This window comes from Myotis brandtii, unplaced genomic scaffold, assembly GCF_000412655.1.
Source record: "Myotis brandtii unplaced genomic scaffold, ASM41265v1 scaffold168, whole genome shotgun sequence".
Classification (NCBI taxonomy): domain Eukaryota; kingdom Metazoa; phylum Chordata; class Mammalia; order Chiroptera; family Vespertilionidae; genus Myotis; species Myotis brandtii.
In genome coordinates this window covers 3,156,681-3,177,319 of record NW_005356173.1, presented here as the reverse complement: position 1 = coordinate 3,177,319, position 20,639 = coordinate 3,156,681, and the positions used below count along the sequence as shown (strand labels likewise).

Below are 20,639 nucleotides of genomic sequence, written 5' to 3'. Positions count from 1 at the left end.
AGGGTGGGGGTCCCCACTGGGGTGCCTGGCCAGTCTGGGTGAGGGGCTGAGGGCCGTTTTCAGGCTGGCCGGGACTGAAGCTCCCAGCCTCTCCTTTTTTTCTTTTCTTTTTTTCCCCTCGGATTTATTTACCTTCTATAATTGAAACATTGTTGCCTTCACTGGGGCTCCCAGCTCTGAGGCCGCTGCCAGCTGAAAGCAGGTATCTGTGGTTTGTTTAGCTTCTATAATTGAAACATTGTTGCTTTCGGGCTCAGAGCTGGGCCGTGGCAGGCCGGGAACCTTGGCTTCCTCCATCACTGGAGCAAGCAAGCCTCCTGCTCGCTTCAGCTGCATGTCTGCTGGCCGCCATCTTTGTTGGCAGTTAATTTGCATATCTCCCTGATTAGCCAATGGTAAGCATAGCGGAGGTACAGTTAATTACCCTTTTTGTTTTTTATTAGATAGGATTATATCCTACAGGCATAAACATAAGAAGTACTGACAATAAAACTGTGAGGATCTGTTGCCTAATTTCATCACATATTTACTGAATACTATGAGAAAAACAATATTTATCAGCAAGAATTATAATTTATGATTTAAATCAGTATTTTAGGAATGAAAGATAGTCTTGCTGATTTAGCCTGTTCAAGAACTTAAATCATTTTATGTTTTCCTTTGAGAAGCTAATTTTTAACTGAGAGAATATTTTTAATATTCATCCTATGCAGAACTTTTTAATGCATTATCTGAAATTCAAGTAAAGCTACCACTAATAAATTTATGTAGATTTTAACAACATGTTGAAATTTAGATAAGTATCACTAACATATTTGGCATACGATTATAAAGATAATTTTCAAAGTGATTAAATTTGGAGTTATTTAATCATCTTCATTATACTTCTTATTTCAAGTATGTATTTTTGGGTGCATCTAGCAAGCTATGTATAATTATCTATGTTCAGAAAAGAAGCTAATTTATATTTATTCATTTTTACAGTAAAAAAAGGTAAGTTCCATTTTGTTAGGAGTGTAAATTATACAATTTTATCACAGATGAAAAATTATAAAAATCATTTATAATTTTAGAGCCATTTTTAAAAGTAATTGTGCAAGTTTTATTACTTGATGTTTTATGAATAGACTGAAATAATTTTAAAAATTCATTAAAATAGATTAGTTTAGTGATCAACACAAAATTGTATAGATATATTATGGAGAAAATAATCATGCCCTTATTAATGTTCAATAGAAATGTTTTATTTTCCCTTATAAAAGTGAAAATTTCATTCAACATAAAATTGTGCCAAATGTTCCATGAATATTTTGAAAGTATGTTTTTTTATTTCAATTAAATCATTTCATTGAACCATTTGATTTTGTAGAGAGAAATATTTTTTCTCCTACATGTGTAGGGAGATGAATGATTAGAAAGAAAATAAGAATGATTCTGTCTTCAATTAAATTTGAATGATTTTACAACAAGTATGTGGCTGTTTGGTAGTTTCAAGTTCTGGTGATCATGGGGGATAGGAACTATTGGGAAAACTGTCCAGAATTTCAGAGATACTGAATTTTAGATAGCATATGTTGAGGAATATTAAAATAAGTAGATATTTTCTAGTGCTGAAATTTTAAAAAGAAGAGAGACAATAAACTATGGAATGAATGGCTTACTTTCTTTAAAGGATATTAGGTAAAATGTCATGGGAAGGTTTCCATTTATGGAAATGGATGCTAAGGCAACTCCAAATGAAGGGAGTGTTAAACATAAAGGAATGGAAGTTTAGGAGGTCATTTTGTTTATATAATTTCTGCCCCTTCCTGAGCTCTTTGAACATAGAGCTGAATATACACGAACTGCATATTTTTATATTTGAATCACCAGACTATAACTGCTCAATATATATTTGTTGAATGAACAAATGGATATGTGTCCTTAAGTAAGATCACTTTTCATGCAGGAGATAAGAGGAGAGGAACTGGTTGAATTTCAAGTTAAGAAGTTTGAACTCTATTCAGAAAAAGTTTGTGGAGTGGAGAAGTAGCATAATTAGAGATTTCTGGAGAAGATTAATCAAGCAGCTATGGACTAACATATGAGTAAAAGAGAAACTTCCTTGTTTACACAATCCCTTCAGATAAAGATGTTTATAACATGCATGTACAAATTTTTAAGATAAATGAGTATTAAATACTATGCTTAGAAACCTGAATTATCTCCAGGCAACAACCAAAAATCAGAGGGAAATGACACAACTCAGAACTTCAAATAGGATTAAATTGGGAATTTTTATTCTCATTTTGGTATTTTATTCTGTGATTTACTCTCAAAAATTAAATTTATCTACTTTTAGCCACTGTAATATTGTGGCTCTTCTCTTTTTCATACTCATCTAGTTTTTACTCCTTTTCTGAATTTCTTTTCAAACATTCAACAAGGCTCATTATTACATACTAGAGACCTGGTGCATGAACTTTGTGCACTGAAGGGCTGGGTCCCTCAGCCTGGCCTGCACCCTCTCACAATCCAGGACCCCTCAGTCAGGCCTAAACCAGCGGCCAGACATCCCTCTCGCAACCTGGGACTGCTCGCTCCTAACCGCTGGCCTGCCTGCCTGCTCAGTGCGCATCATAGTGACCTGTCGCTCTGGTTGTTCTGGTCGTTCCGCCATTCTGGTCACTGGGCTTTTATATATAAACATATCTGAACTCTTCTGCTGTGACTACGTAAATGGAGAACTCAGTCTGATTTTGAGACAATCTTAAATGTTCCTATTTACATTTCAGCTACTTATGCATGCACTTGGTTACAAACTATGTGTACATAGCCATAGTTAGTGAATCCCCCAAACATTGCAAGCACATCATATTTCACTCACAGGAGGAACAGAATACTAGCTGTCATTGGTGTTTTATGAAGATAAATTATTGAACCACAAGAATCATGAGATGAATTGTGCCACAGTACTTGCATTTCATCCCTAAAGGCATTGTGGCACTGTCAGTTAAACACTGGTGAGCACAACTTAGTTTTCATTTCTAACAGCATTATTGTCACTACTGACAACCCTACTCATCACGGGAGAAGAGGGTTCTTCCTGGGAAGCCCACAGGGCCCAACTGCATTACACATTCTGTTCTTATTCACAGTCTCTGAGCTTCATTTATGGTTCTTTTTTTTCCCCTTTGCCAGCTGAACTCAGTATTTGAAAGAATATTTTCTCATATATACAGATGCACATATAAAAGTGTATAAATACAAAGAAAACCTAACATAGTCATTAATCTTGCCATATCTGTTCCCAAAACACAAGAGGAGCTCATGAACTGCCAAGCACACTTGTATTTTAATGAAATGTTATGTCGTTACGGTAGAAAACCAGGGCTACAATCTAATGATGATACAGAGAGCATCTGTGTCTGTATGAAGGCCATTGTTCCCCAATATAAGTTCCAAATTTGGCACCAAATTTACTTTTGCAAGCTATGGCATAATGTAGCTGAGATAATAGTCCCTTTCCTTAAGTTGATTTACACTGTGTCAGGAATAAAGAAGTGCTATTTAATTCAACTTACAAACATTTTGTTACTCTTAATTGGGCTTAGAAATATATGCTTGGGATATAGTTCTTTTTAAAAGATGTTCATATGTGTTCATATGTGTGTGTGTGTATATATACATGTATGTATATATGAGTTGCAGCTTCAAAATCAAAGCATTCTACCACAATTGTCCATTTTCAAATAATAACAGTTACACAATTAAAACAATACAAATAAAAACTGGAGCCAACCAACCTAGACCAAAATGTTAGGCAGTATGGTGATGTTCAGGTAGCATCAATCCTGCTGCTCAGGGCTGGGAGTGGGCCAGGAAGCAGAACATAGGACTCCTAAGACAGTTGCAGTGGCATCTGAAATTATGGTGATGTTCAGGTAGCATCAATCCTGCTGCTCAGTTTAAATTATCCCTGTGTCAGGGCTGGGAGTGGGCCAGGAAGCAGAACATACGACTCCTAAGACAGTTGCAGTGACATCTGAAACGCCAGACTATGCCCCTCCTTAGTTCAAGGTCATTCAGGGCCTAAGCATCATCTGAGGAAGCAGACCAGATGAAAAGTGGAGGAGTGTCCTTAGGGCCTCTCTCTAAGGCCTACAAACCACATGTCGGTTTGTATACTATCCTTCCAAACCAGATAACTTCACTTAACAGACATAAGGAAATGGGAGCATCTGAAAAGATAAGCCATCCAGATGATGAATAAATTTGGATCACACCCCATAAATGAAGCTTGAAGAAATTGGGGGTATATGGCAAGAGAAAATTCAAAAGGTAGAGATATGCTCTTTCTTATCTCCTGAAGACAAAAATTGATCCTGATCCCTACCCTCTAGTACTCATGTGTCAGGGATACATATATGTAAAAAAATAACCTGGATGAGCACTCAGTACTGACATAGAGTCAGGTGAGATAACACTATTCAGGACATTTGGAGAAGATTTCAGAGAAAAGGTAATAGTTGGGAGGAGGTTGCCAGAGAAGCTAATTAGAAGAGTTAGAAGGAGAAGGCTTGTAAAATTCTAGGATGAGGAAATAATAAATTCAAATTAAGAAGCTATAAAGAATACACCCTGGGAACAGTGTGTGCACTCTGGCTGTGATCAGGGGGCCTGGGCCAGAGGCAGATCTGAGGAATAACACTGCGTGTAGACCAGATGTGAATGTCTGCATGCCACAGAAAGACATTTGGGCATCATGCTATAGAATTTGAGAGAATTTGAGAGGTTACTTGAATTTCTTTAATGGAATCAGTAATCTCAGTGAAGCTGGAGTTAAATGGAGAGAGAAAAAACAACACTCTTATTCCTGCTGTTCCTCAAATGAATGATATTTTAAAGGAACATTAACTTTCTTAGCAGCTAAGACAAGGATCTATTCCATTTAACAAGGTGTTAGCATGATCTAGACAAGTCGTTCTCTCATGAAGCTACTTAAATTTCTATTTTAAAAGCTAAAGTTCTACATTGATCATGTTACTCCAAAGGTAATGAGCTGGCAGAGATGCAAGGTCATCTACAAATCCACACAAAGCTGACTTGTGAAAAAATCAAGCCATAAAGAGCAGTTCTATTTTCGTCATCGGTGGGGGCATCCCTTGAGGAAGAGAGGACCCATGGAGTGAAAAGAACCTGCAGATCCCAGGTGGAGGGACTCCAGACTGAAGCCATCATACCAATGAATCCATCAGTGCCCAATGATGTGATCTGATTTTAAAAGACAGTCATGTGGCTCATAGATAGTACTGATTGAAACTAGTGTTCCCTTTTGGTGTCTTCACTCTCTTCCATGGGATTTAAGAAGCCAGAGAAGAAGTATTTCAGTTTAAGCAGAAGGCTTCCAGTAAACGTGGAAATATACGCTTGTATTTACATGCTTTCAGGCACCAGTGTAATTTGGTGTTCTGGGCTACATAAGGAAAAGCCATTTTCTCAGACTCTGAAAAGACTGGTCCTGTTGTTATTAATAGCCCTTGAAATAAGGACCATTAAAAAGTGTACTTTGAAAAGCAACCATAAATATCGATGACCATGAAAATGCTTTAGTCGAGATAAGATGCCTAAACCTGAATTGTCTTATTAAATAGAAATAAGTGTCTTTGAAAAAAAATAATACACAGGGAGGCAGGTGCTAGTCACTGTGCCTGTCTAGAAGTACCCCCTTCAAAACAGACTTCACCCCAAGTTCATGCTGAGGGGTGTCCATCGATGGCCATATGTCCCCCTCATGAGCCTTCATCCCTTCTGCCTTTAGACAGATGGATGAAATGAGGGCCAAGGGTCAGGATTTCTGTGTGGCAAGCAGGTGCACCATGGTGTAGAGACTGAAGAAGGCACCAGGCAAATTTTTAAAAAAGTTTTTTATTGATTTCAGAGAGAAGAAGGGAGAGGCAAAGAGAGACAGAAACATCAATGATGAAAGAGAATCATCAATCAGCTGCCTCCTGCATACCTCCTAAGGGGGATCGAGCCTACAACTCAGGCATGTGCCCTGACTGGGAATCAAACCATGACCTCCTGGTTCACGGGTTGAGGCTCAACCACTGAGCCACACCGGGTGGGCCACATTTTTAAAATTTTATTAAATGAGCTCTCTGGAGTTAGACATTGATCAGTCTTGGCCACCATCAAAAAATACCCTCACAGACAAATGACTGCCCACAAATGATTTTGCACATAAAGTTATCCCACACAAAAAGATCCCTGGAGTCTGACTAGATTCAAAGAGGTAGCTTACCAGAAGCTTGAGGGCTGAGAGATGCAGACGTATAACCTATAATACATACACGTGAGCCAGGGCATTCACAGGAATAGCCTGTGTTATGATCACTGGGATCTTTTGTTTGAAATGTAGGCTCCCAGCCTGACCTTGAGTGGTGTAAGGCCCTCAGTCTGTTGAGAGAGAGGCTTATGGGTAGTGACCTATCACCAGGACTGAGACCCACTACTGAAACAGTGTTGTCCCATAGAAATACAGTGTGAGCTACAAAGACAACTCACCCATGTAAGTTTACATTTTCCTGTAGCACATTTAATAAAAACATAAGAAATGTGACTTAATTTTGACACACTTCATTTAACCCCATATATCCACAATATTATTGTTTTAGTATGTATTTAATGTGAAAAGGTTACTAATGAGATACCCTGCATTCTTTCCTTTCATGTGAAGTCTTCTACATACCAACACATACAAAGTAGTGGACACCTGCAGGCTCATTTCAGTTTGGCCTGGCCACACCTCAAGCGCTCCTGAGACATGTGTGGCCAGCACTCATGAACTGAACAGCACAGGTACATGAGTCAGGACTCTCTGCTTTCAGTACAGCTACTGTGAATGCTAAACCTGCCTCAGGTTTCAGTTACCTGGTTACATGGGTCTTTGTCATTCCTCCCTTTTAAGCCCCAGGGCCTGAAGCCCTATATCCCCCATCCCCACCATTTTTACCCAGTAAATTCCTATCCGTGCTCAATACGACTTCCTCTTTCTTGATAGCCCTGACTCCTCTCATCCCCCCTGCAACACTACCAAATAGAAAATCAATAGAGCAAACAAACGTGTAAACAAATGTGTGGGTTCCAACCTCTCTGTTTCCTTGTTACATGCTTTGAGCACTGTGCTTCTCTCATAACATTTATCACATTGGGCTCTACATTTATTTGTGTGGTTGACAATCATTGACCAGTTCCCTCTCCACAGGAAAGGTACTGTATCTCTATCTAGCACAGGGTCTGGCTCAGAGCACTCATTCAAAATAATTGTGTTGAATAGGTGAGTGAATTCCTAGTTCCGGAATTGAGCTTCGCTTCTATTGATCTAGCTTGAAAAGAGTCTTTGTTCTTTTCAACTAAAAAGCCAGAATAAGACATTATCTACCTTAGTTACCACAGACATGTAAAAAGGAGGAATGAAATAAAAGTGCATTTCAAAATATATATATATGATATTTCTATTCCAAACCTTTTAAGTACCAGAGGGGAATTTACTGAAAGTCTAATCAAATTCAAGCTTCAGGACACCTCACTTAAGGGGCCACCATGAGTGGGAGTTGGTGGGAGTTCTCTTCTAGGGAGGGGAAGCCAGGTTGCATTCCCTGAGCATTTCAGTATGTTTTTCTCAGAAACCACCTAATGGTATCTCAGAAAATAAGGGACTTGAGTCTTCAACTCTCCAATAAGTTGTTGTGAGAGTTTTCTTATTCTAAATAAAGATTTCCATTTTGTTTGTAATTTTTTATTCCTTTTTTTGTAAAGAGTTCCCCCATCTCCAAATTTTATGAAGAAGCTGAACAGTGTAAACTTACATGGATGACTTGTCTTTGTAGCTCACACTATATTTCTATGGGACAACACTGTTTAAAATCAGGGTTTTAAAATCACTTTTAAACAATACAATGTTTAACATCCTTCACCTCTTCTCCTCTTGGCTTGATTATCAGGAACCTAAAAGTGAGCTGAGCAAGAAAGTCAGGAGGCTGTGGGAAACCCTCCACTGAAAAATGAAGCATGAGTATAGATGAGTTGAATAGGTAGCCTTCCATGCCTATATTTTGTGTCATGACTCATTGACACAAAACCTGGATCTGCCTTGGTGGAGAATATAAATATAAATACACACACACACACACATACACACACTAAGGGGTAAAAAAGAAACAATACAAACAGTCTTTTCCAGAAGTTTGAACTGTAATGCTTCTACTTTTACTGTCATCGTCAAGTAAAAAGTTCAGCACAACCTGTGTGTGTGTGTGTGTGGGGGGGTGTTATGGGGGTGTGTGCATGGGGATTGCATCCCACTGACTCTACCAAAACCCTCAATACTGCTCCATGAAGACCAGCAAGATCACAGGGCTAATGTGAGATTTTCCCAGACAAACTGTTCTACTTGACTTGGTTAACTTCATTAGTGAGAAGGGAAGATCGGGAATAGAGAAATAAGAGCTGAAAGTCACAGACTCTACCTTCAAGATTTTTATCATCTAAAATATATTCAGCAAATATAAAATTTAGCAGAGTACTATTAGAAACAATTGAAAATTGTATGAAACTCTCATTCATTCAGTCAGTCACTCATCCATTCATACAAACAGAATGATGAGTACTGGGAATATAATGGGAAGCAAAGCGATCCCTCACTAAGCCTAGATTTGGCATCACTATTAAAGAAATCAGAACAACCAAATAATGATACCCTGAGCTGGTGAAATTAGGAGAGGTTTTACAGAGAGGATAAATCTTGAACTAGCTCTGCAAGGAGAAGAAAAATATATACAGTGATTGTAAAAGGAAACAAGATTCTAGGGGAGGTCATCACCATCAGAGTTATATTAATAAAATAATTCTATAATCTCAGTCATGACTCATTAACATAAAATCTAAGAGCATTATTAATAATTTTCCTCTTTTACGGTTGTCTTTTGCATTTCCATGCTGTTAAAATATATTTATTGAGATTTTTGAAGCATTACATGGATAAGCAATATATATAAACACAAATAGGTGTGATTTTTATAGGAAGAATAGGTCTAGCAATGTAAAAGGTATTCTAGATGGACTATCATAAGGCCTGCATTTATTCTGAAAACCTTTTTGTGTTCATCCTTCACCTCTTCTCCTCTTGGCCTGATTATCAGGAACCTGAAAGTGAGCTGAGCAAGGAAGTCAGGAGGCCGTGGGAAACCCTCCACTGAAAAATGAAGCATGAGTATAGATGAGTTGAATAGGTAGCCTTCCATGCCCCTCTTAATCCTCACTGCTAAGTAGCTTTAATTTCAAATCATCTCCTCTGTTTGCCATTTAACCATAATGCTATCCCAGACTGCTAAACAGCCTTTGCTGGAGAAAATGAAATAGCTATTCTATAACCTTTAGAGGCATAAGATGGGAATATACAACATGTGAAAAACAAACAAACAGATAAGTTAGAAACTTAAATAAAGAACTAAGGTTAGAAACAAAATTTTGCTTATGATAGATGACTTAATAAAGGAGATTAAAAAAACAACTGTTATAACTGCTCCCACACCCCCAGTTCTGCCATAAAAATAATGATTAAATCCAACAATAAGCTCAAAATCTCATTTTATTCACTGTAATAATAGAGAGGGTTTTAAAATCACTTTTATACAAGTGCAAATTTCTAAGTGAGCAGAGGGCTGCAGGGTTTCTCTGAGAATGCAGAATTATCAGACCGGGCTTTGCCCCTGTAGCGTGGGTCTCAGAGCACCCAGATACTTGAAACACCTGTGACAGGGAGGGGGTTACCTGTTGGGGATCCCCATGCTGCTTCTCCCACCCGGTCCCTGAGGATGACACACCACGGAGGGACATGGCTGAGGCAGGGCTGCCTCCGAAACCTTTTGCAAAGTTGAAAATTAAAATGACGTGGCTCTGGCCTCGGCACGGTCAGTTTGAAACACATTTGTGACATTAGACAGTAGTGGCCCTTCCTTCCGGTGTTCACAGCCCTGCCTGGAAGGGGCTGGATTTCAACTTTCACACACCCCTTCCCTGAGAGCCCTTTGCCATGAACTGCCTGTGCTACCGTAAGGGTGGCCTTGGTCTCAGCTGCCTAAGAAATGGTGCCCTTTTTATAAACCAAGGCTCATCTCCTCAAGAATTTATCTATTGCACTTCACTGAATGCTCAATCAACCAGTAACCCGCTCCCCATCCAGGATCTGAGATCTCTGTCCAGAAAATGCAGCTTTTTATTTTTTTTATTTTTCTGGGTCTCCGGATGTCTTTTGAGCTCTGTCGCAGGTGGCTCAGAGCAGCTTAGGAACAAGGGCATAATGAAGCAGGGGACCGGGTTGAGTTCTGGCTCTCCTCAGTTCTCACTGATGCAGTCAGCTGCCTTGCTTCGGCCTTCTGTACTTGAAACTGTAGCAGTGTGAGCCCGGTTATTGGGAACCTTGCCCTAAGTCTTCCTGCAGTTGGGAGGGTTCTGCAGCATCAGAAATCTCCCAGGTATGAGGCCCCGGGTCTGACGTGTGCTGGTGGGCACTGGCTCTGTGGGAACCCGTGACTCACCCCTGCCCCTCCTGCTCCTCCTGTTCAACACTCTCCGCCTTCCACTGTGGACCCCCTCCCCCAATTTTGTTCTACCATCCCACTCTTCCTCTTTCCAGAGGAGAATGGACCTAATCAACTCATTTACACTATGGATTTGCATATCAAAAGTTGATAAAAAACACTTTCTGCAATAAATAAATATCTAACTGTAAAATTCCAAGCTTGTCTGGGGAAAGTTTTAGGAGGCAGTGTTTTCCTGAGAGACTCATATCACAGTATGAAAGCAAAAGCCCATTCAGGCTCTGCGTGAGGTCTATCTAATTTTGTGTGATCATTTCCTATGTCTCAACTTCCTCTGCTTCGATTTTCCTTAACTTTGCCTGACCTTTTGGAAGTAGAGTGTGTTTACCTCACATCTGTCGCTTCCTGTCATACACATGTCAATCAAACAAAGCAAATTCATTGCCAACTCCACAGCCCTTCCTAGGTTGGGATCTGGAGGCCCGCTTGACCGCTGGGGCTGTGCAAATCAATCCTCTCTGTGGCCCGGGTGCCTCTGGTTTGGTAGACACTGTCTCCATAGACTCAGAAACACACACACACACACTCTCCCCTGTGTGTCTTACTTTGCATGTGGTTTTTCATTTCATTCAAAGTGATTTCCCAAAGAGTGAAACTGATTTTTAATTTTCTATGGGGATGGAGAAATGAGACAGAAGGTCATAGTTAAATATCAAAGTATCCATATATCTGACTCAAGCTGAATTGAACTCTAGGTAGTGTTTCTACAGCCTAATTCACTCCTTCTGGGTGCAGCACTCTTAGAGAGAGATAAAAAGACATCGAAAAAAAAATACCAAAACCTCATTCTAGCACTTCTTAGTATCATGTGAAGTCAAAATACAATTGAAGGCAAAAATGAAATAGCTATTCTATTGATCAGGTGCAAAGAGACTAGTAGATAAATGACAGCAGGATACTGACATGGTCCTGTAGCAAAGTTTGTGTTTTTTCCTCAAGGAGGAACAATGCCTATGTATCAGAAGTTAAAAAGAGGTACCTTTTAAAATATAAAATATCGCTTTCTAGAAGATTTCATAGAATCCCAAACAACCCCTATTTAAAAGCTACCTTTTATGTTTAAACAGTTCATTTCCTAGTATCTGTTCCTCTGTGGACACTGTCTACAGAAAGTTACTGCCTATATTAGTTTGCTAGGGCTGTCCTCCCAAAATAATAAAGGCTTACAAATTTAAATTGATTTTCTCATAATTCTGGAGGCTAGAAGTTGAAGATGAGGTGTCGGCAGGTTAAGTTTCTTGTGAGGGCTCCCACCTTGGCTTGCATGTGGCTGTCAATTGTGATGAGACCTCACATGGTCTTCCTTCTGGGTGTGTCTGTGTCCTAATCTCTTCTGATAAGGACACTGGTCATAATCATACTGGACTAGGACCCTCCCCAGCATCCCCATTTTAACTTAATTACCTCTTTAAACATTCTACCTCTAAATATATTCACGTTCTGAGGTGCTAGGGGTTAGGACTTCATTATATGAATTCTGGGAGAGGAAATTTAGCTCCTAACATTATCATATATTTAACTCCTTTTAAATGCTTGAGGTTCAAGGTTCAGCCATTCCCCAATTTTTATTCCAAGTGAAGTCACTGCAGTGTTTGAAAGAGTTCAAACTGTGTTGCAAGATTCTTTAATATACTTCACTTCCACTTTCACGTCCACTCCTCTCCTCTGAACTTTGCTTATGCCTTACACATCCTTTTTGGATTGTGGTAATTAAGAGCAGTCTACATCCTATATAGTAAAAGGCTAATATGCAAATCGACTGAACAGTGGAATGACTGGTCGCTATGATGCATACTGACCACCAGGGGGCAGACACTCAACACAGGAGCTGCCCCCTGGTGGTCATTGCACTCCCACAGGGGGAGCGCCGCTCAGCCAGAAGCCCTGAGCCAGTCTCATGGCTGGTGAGCCCAGCGGCAGTGGCGGAGCCTCTCCCACCTCCGCGGCAGTACTAGGGATGTCCCCCGAGGGTTCCTGGACTGCTAGAGGGTGCAGGCTGGGCTGAGGGACACCCCCCTCCAGTGCATGAAATTTTGTGCACCAGGCCTCTAGTTTTATAATAAAAGATTATTGTACTTTCTTTGTACCTTTTGCTTGGCTCCTAACACAGTGCCCTGCTCACATTAAGCACTCAAATAAAAAAGATGTCTTTCAATAGCATAAGTATAAGAAATCTTATTATACAGTAGAGGCCCAGTCCACGATTTGTGTACATTGAAAGTAAATTAATTATAAGGTGGCCAGAACAGGACTGGGTGAGATGGGCCAGACACACCCTGGAGCCAACCTCCCACAGTCCCTTCCCAGCCGGCCGCACCAGGGCTCAAAGGGCATCTGCGGAGTGAGCAGCGTCCCTCTGACAGGTGGGTCCCTTGGTATGTCCTATGGGGATTGGGCTGAAACTGGCAGTCTGTCATCTCCAGAGGGGTCCTGGAGTGCGAGAGGGCACTCTGCAAAGTTTCTGTCACTCAGCAGCTCCTGTGTTGAGTGTCTTCCCCCTGGTGGTCAGTGGGTGTCATAGCTACCAGCTGTTCGGCCAGTGGGCTGGTCGCTTAGCCTTTTATATAAATAGATGTTTATAGTAAGTGTTATAATCCTGCTTATGTCCAGTTTATGGTTAATTATGACTCTCAAATTATCTCCTGCTTTGCTAGCAAATAACCAATAATTTTTATTTGAACAGATGCTTGCCTATCTCATGATTCATCAAAACATTTCAAAATCATTGTGCAATATTAGAAAATTTTAAGTAACTAAGATTTCCAAACTTGAAGATTTAAAGCAATTGGCTCCCATCACACCCAACATCTGCAATGTTAGCTAAAACTTACGATTTTTGCATTGTTAAATATTGATGGATTAATTTTTCATTTTTCCCTAACAAAAATAATTTTAAAAACACCATTTAACAGTCATTAGTGCTAAAAGGTCACTTCTTTGACCTACAGATCAAAAAGCTCCATAGGTTACGTTGTTCTGAGTGCCAGGACTTATTTTTCCTATGTCACTTGACAAAAGCCAGTATAGAGATTTCTTCTCTAGAGCTTTCAAGTACTAGTATTGGTACCAGCCCTGGCTTCCCAACATGTAGGTGGAACTCTTTAGAAATGCAAAACCCCAGGAACTATCTTAGACCTTTTGAATGAGAATCTCTGGGGGTAGAGAGAGTATGTTCAGAAGCTTGCTGGTAATTTTTCTGCACAGAGCAGAGGACTTTTGTTTAATAAGGAAATGGGGCCTAAATGTAGCTGCATATTGGAATCTCCTGGGAAGCCCATAAGCAAGCTGAGGCCTAGGTTTGATCCCGCTGCCTAAGGCATCATAATATTTAAAACTTCCCAGGTGATTCTCATGTGAAACCAAAAGAACATGCTAATGAGAAATTACAAGGGCATGACTAATTACATATCTTAAAAATAAATCATTTGGAAATAAAAAGCTAAACACTAGGCCTGATACTGAGTAGCCTGTTTATTACAAACGGTTCACTATTCAGTTTGACTTGCCAGAGACTTTAAAAGGTGCACATGCTACAAGATGGTCTCATAGAATGCCATGTTCCCTCCAAAATCATGAAGAAAAAATAGAATTAGGCAAATTCTCCCTTACCATTATTATCTACATGCTCTAGTCTAAAGCATAATAATAACAATAGTCAATTAAATAAAGTATGGATACTACACATTTAATTTCCATTTGTCATCTTGTTCCCTTGAGAACATACTCAGACTTTTTCTAACTGTTTTACTGAGTGATTTTAATTCTATTCAAACTGTTGAAGATGATATACAAGCTAGAATAACTTTTTTTTTGTTTTTTCATCATAATATTAAGGTGTTTTGATTTCATGAATTAGACTTCTAAATTTTATCATACCAAATACTTTTAAAGGAAATGCATCTTGAAGACTTGAAATAGAAAAACATTTAGGTTGTCTTTACTTGTTAAATCCCTAGCAGATATCTTTTAACCCTGTACTACAAATATTGAGGAATATTTTCTTAGATCTTCTTGAAAGAAACTTCATGTTAAATTTCAAACAAGAAAACTATGATCTCTATCCTGGATATGGCTCATGACCTCCCTCTTCTCCAAGGTTTACTTTGCTTGTTCTTGATCTTTCTCATGATTTCCTTGGAAAAAAACATTTTTTTTTGTTCAGGAATCCATATTACTTTCCAAAACCACTTTACTTGCAGACCATCTCCAACAGATTTGACTCCATAATGAGTCTAATCCTTTTTATTTTTCCTAAGGAGATCTTGTTCTTGATCTTTCTCATGATTTCCTTGGAAAAAACATTTTTTTTTGTTCAGGAATCCATGTTACTTTCCAAAACCACTTTACTTGCTGACCATCTCCAACAGATTTGACTCAATAATGAGTCTAATCCTTTTTATTTTTCTTAAGCAGAAAAATAAATTGCATTGCATTGGAGAAATATCATTATGTCATGCAAGCCTGATGGGAACTCCATAGCTTTAAGCCCTAACAAGTATGGTGACTATTGTAGCTGGATGTGTTTCACGTCTTTGGAATTTTATGAGAGGTCACGCCCACTGTGGGAAAGAGACTTCTAAGACCGTGGGCTCCTGCACCTGCCACTGTGAATCTCATCTCTTTGCTCCTGGCTGTTACCTGGGAGACCAAAGGGCCTGCCTCCTGCATGTTGAGTGACATTGCTCAGTGGACTAGTGCAAGGACTCTCACTGAAAGGGGTCATCTGAGGTCATCCTGTCTGGCAAGTTCGCTTCCTGGTCGATAGATTTTTGAGTAAATTGGTGCAAAATGTGGCCAATGATCACCTCCTAAGTCTCAATGTTTAATTGAATCCTGAAAGACTTCCTGGTGGCTATTGTACAATTGGACTTCCATAATTAGTCACTTATGTTCTGTTCATCTAAGTGATTCCCTCACTCCACTACAACTATTTTCTCAACAGCCAACAGTATTTTTTTTTTTTGGTCCAAAACAAAGTTTTTTTCATTCCCTTGATGTCCAAGTGTTTTTGATACTTGCCATTGCCTCATAGTTCATGAAATTCTGACTTTGTTCTTGTGTTTCTTTTTTAAATTCCCATAGCACCTCTAATCATTATTCTGTTGCCAGACCTGGTATCTTTTCTCTTTTGTTTCCTAGGAACATTCAATTCTCTAAGAACAAGTCCTGGCACTTTTTCTGGAGTTTCCACACAAAGTCAATCAATCTTAGGATGTATTATATGTAAACATTCATTTTCAATTTGGTCTCCTGTCTTCCATCACCATATATTTTCACATAGCTCTGCTGCTGTTGCCCCAAGTTCAACATGTCCTTAAGGGTCTGGTTTCTCTTCCTCTCCTCAAACAGGAAGAGACTTCACCATCGCCAGAAGTGCACCTTCAAATGTTAATCATCAGGTTTCAGACTCGGGACTCATTTAATGAGTCCCCTCTCCTCCTTTATGTGGTCAGTCATCATGTCCATTGTTCCCTTGGAAATTTATTCCTACCCCCCTTCATCTTTATTCTCATTACCACCACTTAGCCCAGGTCATCACTCTATGACTGCAGTGTCTTTTAATAGCGTGTGTACTGCTACCGCATTTATCATCCCTAACTCACTTATCATGCCATTTTTATGCTCAGTGACCTATGCTAATATGACAAAGAGAACTGTAATGCTTAATGGCCCTAGACAACTTTAGATCCCTTTCAAATGTAGTGATCAACACTCCTTTGAATAACCCCCTTTTAAAAAAATTCTCACCTGAGGATATGTTTATTAATTAGAGAGAGAGAGAGAGAGAGAGAGAGAGAGAAGAAACATTGATTGGTTGCCTCCCATACATACCCAAAACAGGGATTAAATCTACAACCTGGGTATGTTCCCTGACCTGGAATCGAACCTGTGCACCAACCAACTGAGCCACATCAGCCAGCACTGAACAGCCCTTTTGAATTTTACAATCTGAGAAAACAAGGTCACCTTTCTCTCTCATGCCTCGCCAACCACAGGGCCTGTAATTTTAGTGTCTTCGGGAGATAGGGTGTATGCTTGCCTAGCTTTTGCTGACTCCAATGTAGTATATGTAAATAACAGATTCTAATTTGAAAGTTAAATATATGGGATGGGCCAAAGTAGGCTTGCAGTTGTACATACAGAAAATATAGATTATTTGAAAATAAATAATAATACAAGATTAAACTAAGCTTTGCATATTTACAACTGTAAACCTACTTTTGCCTACCCCTATATAGTCTTATTTTTTAAAACACCATGCTACACATCCTTTCCACTATAAAAATATGTACAGATATTGTCTTACCCATTATTTATATTCAAATAAAATAAAAATTGGTTTTATAAACTGTATCATGACTTTATTCTCTAATATTTTTACTTTTTATTGAATTTATAGGGGTGACATTGGTTAATGAAATTATATAGATTTCAGGTATACAATTCTATAATACATCATCTATATATTGTACTGTGTGTTCACCACCCCAAGTCAAATCTCTTTCCATCACCATATTTCTCCCCCGTACCCTCTTCTACTTCCCCCACACTCCTTTCCCTCTGGTAATCACCATACCATTATCTATTTTTGACATGTCATGAAAACTTTACCTCAAGAGTTATAAAATTCTAGAATAAGTTCAAAATTAAAGATATCAACTTGTATTTTATAAACATATAGTGCCCAAAGCATTATAAAATGTATAGTAGTCAACATTGTAAGCAAATATAGGTGCTGCAAAAGGCCGTCAATATGCCTAAATAAATAAACACAAAAATGAATAGAATTCCCTTTACCTGCAGAGGGTCATCACCTATGCACAATTCCTCTTTGTTGCAGGCTTTTTTTACCATCATAATTTTGTTTAAATTGTTCACATGTATTGCCAGTGTATGGTTGTAATTATAATTTAAAAATAAAGGTAATTCTATGTTTCTTCCCTTTTTTAAGCAAGATAATTACATTTCTTTGGAATATAAATTGCCACCATTTTTAGATTTAGAAATTCTTCAAAGAACAATTAAGTCTTTTGCTGAAACATGAAATAGAAGATAGGTCTAGAGAAGATTACAATGTTTCAATTCAGTGCTTCCAAAGAGAATAAGAACATATTTGCCTTAACTGTTGCCCACAGTCAATGACTTAGAGTCTAAAATACCAGGCTGCATATTTTGAACACACTTAAATGTATTCAGCAATATAAGCAAGCCTTGTAAATTATAAAATTATTCAAGGAAATGAAATGTTTATTTCTCTATATAATCAAAAATAGGAAAAATCATATAGTTGTAATATTAAACATGATGCACTTTTAAATTTAAAGCATTTCTCCATTACCTTATTTCTTTTAGCGTAAGAATGAATGGAAAAACAACAGAATTACTTAAAATTCTTAAGGGAATATAAAAAAACTATAGTTCTAAATGATAATGTGGTTCAAATTCATTATTTTTAGAGTGGAATTTAATTTTTATACCGGTGCTTAGCTATCCGTTTATCCTTTCTATTCCCATAATACTTTGAAGGTGTTAGAAGTATGTTTTAGTTGTTCTGATGTAGTTGCGAATGCTATGCTGTAAGTTGCATTACAGAAAAGCTTCCAGAATGTTTTATTAGAGGGAAAGACCAGCAGAAGCAGCCTTCTGGTGATTGGATGGTCTTCAAAAAGTTATGAACTTCCTACTGAGTCACAGTGGGGACAAGTTCTGCCCTACCAGTGGAGTGATATCTCTCCCTCTCACAAGATGGACACACACACACACAAACACACTGATATCTGAACAAAGCACTGGCAATTGTATGAAAGCAATAAAATAATCCAAAATTAGAGGTCTAGACTTCCAGGATACATAAGAGACTGTCTCCACTAGGTCGGAGTCAGAGAAATAGGAGAATGAGTCCCATTTTCCCTACTTACTGTGTGGCTGGAGCAAGTACCTGTACTAAAATATGGGCCCCAATCATTAAAATAGGAATCATACCTATGCCACAGACAATGAAGACCCAACAAAGAGACTGTGCTTGACACATAAGATGCACTGAGACAACGACACTCCCAAGAATATGGCATCCAGAGGCCACCAGGCAAGCTTGGGATCGCTCTGAGTTGTGGACATGACATGATTAGAACTGGGCGGTGTCCAGCTGCCCATGAGTGAGGTTCTTGACACTTCAGCTCGATCTTGGAGAGCAGGGGTGCGCTTTGGAGCTCTCGAACCCGAGCAACAGTTTTGTTGGTGCCAGTGTTACACTTACAAGTTACACTATTACATCTGGTCATTATTCTTCTTTAGTCTCCTAAGTCTTCAGAGAGCTCTGGTTTCCTGACCCCAACATGCATCCTTTCATCCTCATACTACCTGAGAAAGTGGTCTTTTAATGCATCAAGAAAATGACAGGGGCTCTGAAATCATCAATGTCTTCTATCCTGTTATGTTACACTTATTTTATTTTTAAAATATAATTTTATTGTTTAAAGTGTTACAAATAGTAGTACATATGTCTCCTTTTTTTCCCCTTGACCTCCCCCCGGCCTCCCCTACCCACCGGCCATGGGCAGGGAACCCTCGTTTGTCAAAGAGATGCTTCTGAGTCCCTTTCTGTGTCATCTTCTGCAATAACCAGGGCAAAACACAGTGTCTATGCTCAGATCTGGTGTAGAGGTTTAGTCCAGGGACTGATGACTATAATATAAATGGACAGCATAGGGGCTACTGGAGACTGAAGGAGGGTGAAGGATATCAATGAGTGGACAGTTTATTGAACAGAGTCTCTGGAGGCAGCCTTCCTGGGTTCAAATCCAGCATCTGCCACTTGCCAACTATTACAACTGGGCCATTTAACCACTTAGTGTCTCAACTGTATCATCTGTAAAATGGGGATAGTAATTGTACCTACATCACAGGGTAATCATATGGATTGAGTTAACTTTTGTAAATAAAAAATACATAGCAGGAACTGTGCAAGTGTTTGATGATAAATAAAATAGCACAAATAAACCTGCAATGGTCTTGGTATTATGGCGGGTATCAGAACCCAAGGATAGAAAACTCCACCTCATATTGCCTCTTTCCTTGAATGCAGAATTTTGATTACTCAGTCATAGACCATGGAAGACTCCAAAGAGGTCATTTTTTTCCTAGACTTATTTTTCATTTGAGTAAGAAATTATTTCCCCTACTTTTTAGATGAAGCAGTTGATATTCAGGAAGTTTAAATTACTTACTAAAAGTGGAAAAAAAGAAAAGAGAAACTTAGAAGAGATGAGAGTAGAAACTTAGATTTGAGAAAAAGTCCCAAATCTGTTGTGAGACAGAACTTTTTTACAAGAGTGTAATTCCCAGCCCCTCCTGAAAAGTAACTAAAATTCCTGATAAAGCTCCTGAGCAGTTTTCTAAGAAACTTTCATGGTCTTTCAAGATCCATTCTGGGGTTGTAGGGCTACCAACTTAGCTGACTGTCAGTTTTGGAACTTGTTTACATCTTTAATGCATTTTGTGACAAGCCAGTAACCTTTAACCTGACATTCATTACTTTATCATCTCTCTTTTTTTCAACAAAATGTTTGACCAGCAGGGGGCATCCTTGAGTTTGGCTTACATGGTAACCTAAGCAGCATGTTTGAAATAAAACTGTGATGAGAACTCACAATCATTTTATCTGAGAAGCTGTCTTTACATATATGCATATTTCCCAACGTAATAAAGCACTCCTTGCCATATGCCTAATGATTCTTACGCCCTGCTGTTTTCTGTTCATCCTGAAAACTCCTAGAGCCGCGGAATTCATGTCGGAAGGAATGTGAGGATCATCCAGGCCAACTTTCTTAAGTCAGCATCTTCTCAGCTGCAGTTATGGCAAAATAGAGAGAACTGGAAACTGAATGTAAGTGTCTTGAATAAGCTTTACTTATCCTTTCTAAGTGCAGAAATGTGTGTGTGTTTTTCCTATTTTCAGTGGGTTTATTTATTTCCTATTCCTTTCCCATTCAGGTT

At 38.9% G+C, this 20,639-nt stretch overlaps 1 protein-coding gene across 1 annotated transcript in view; it reads right to left on the bottom strand.

Annotated features, from left to right (window-relative positions):
- The window catches only part of CNTNAP2 (contactin associated protein-like 2), a 1,278,915-nt gene that overhangs the window by 883,500 nt on the left and 374,776 nt on the right, over positions 1-20,639 (bottom strand). The window lies entirely within an intron of this gene.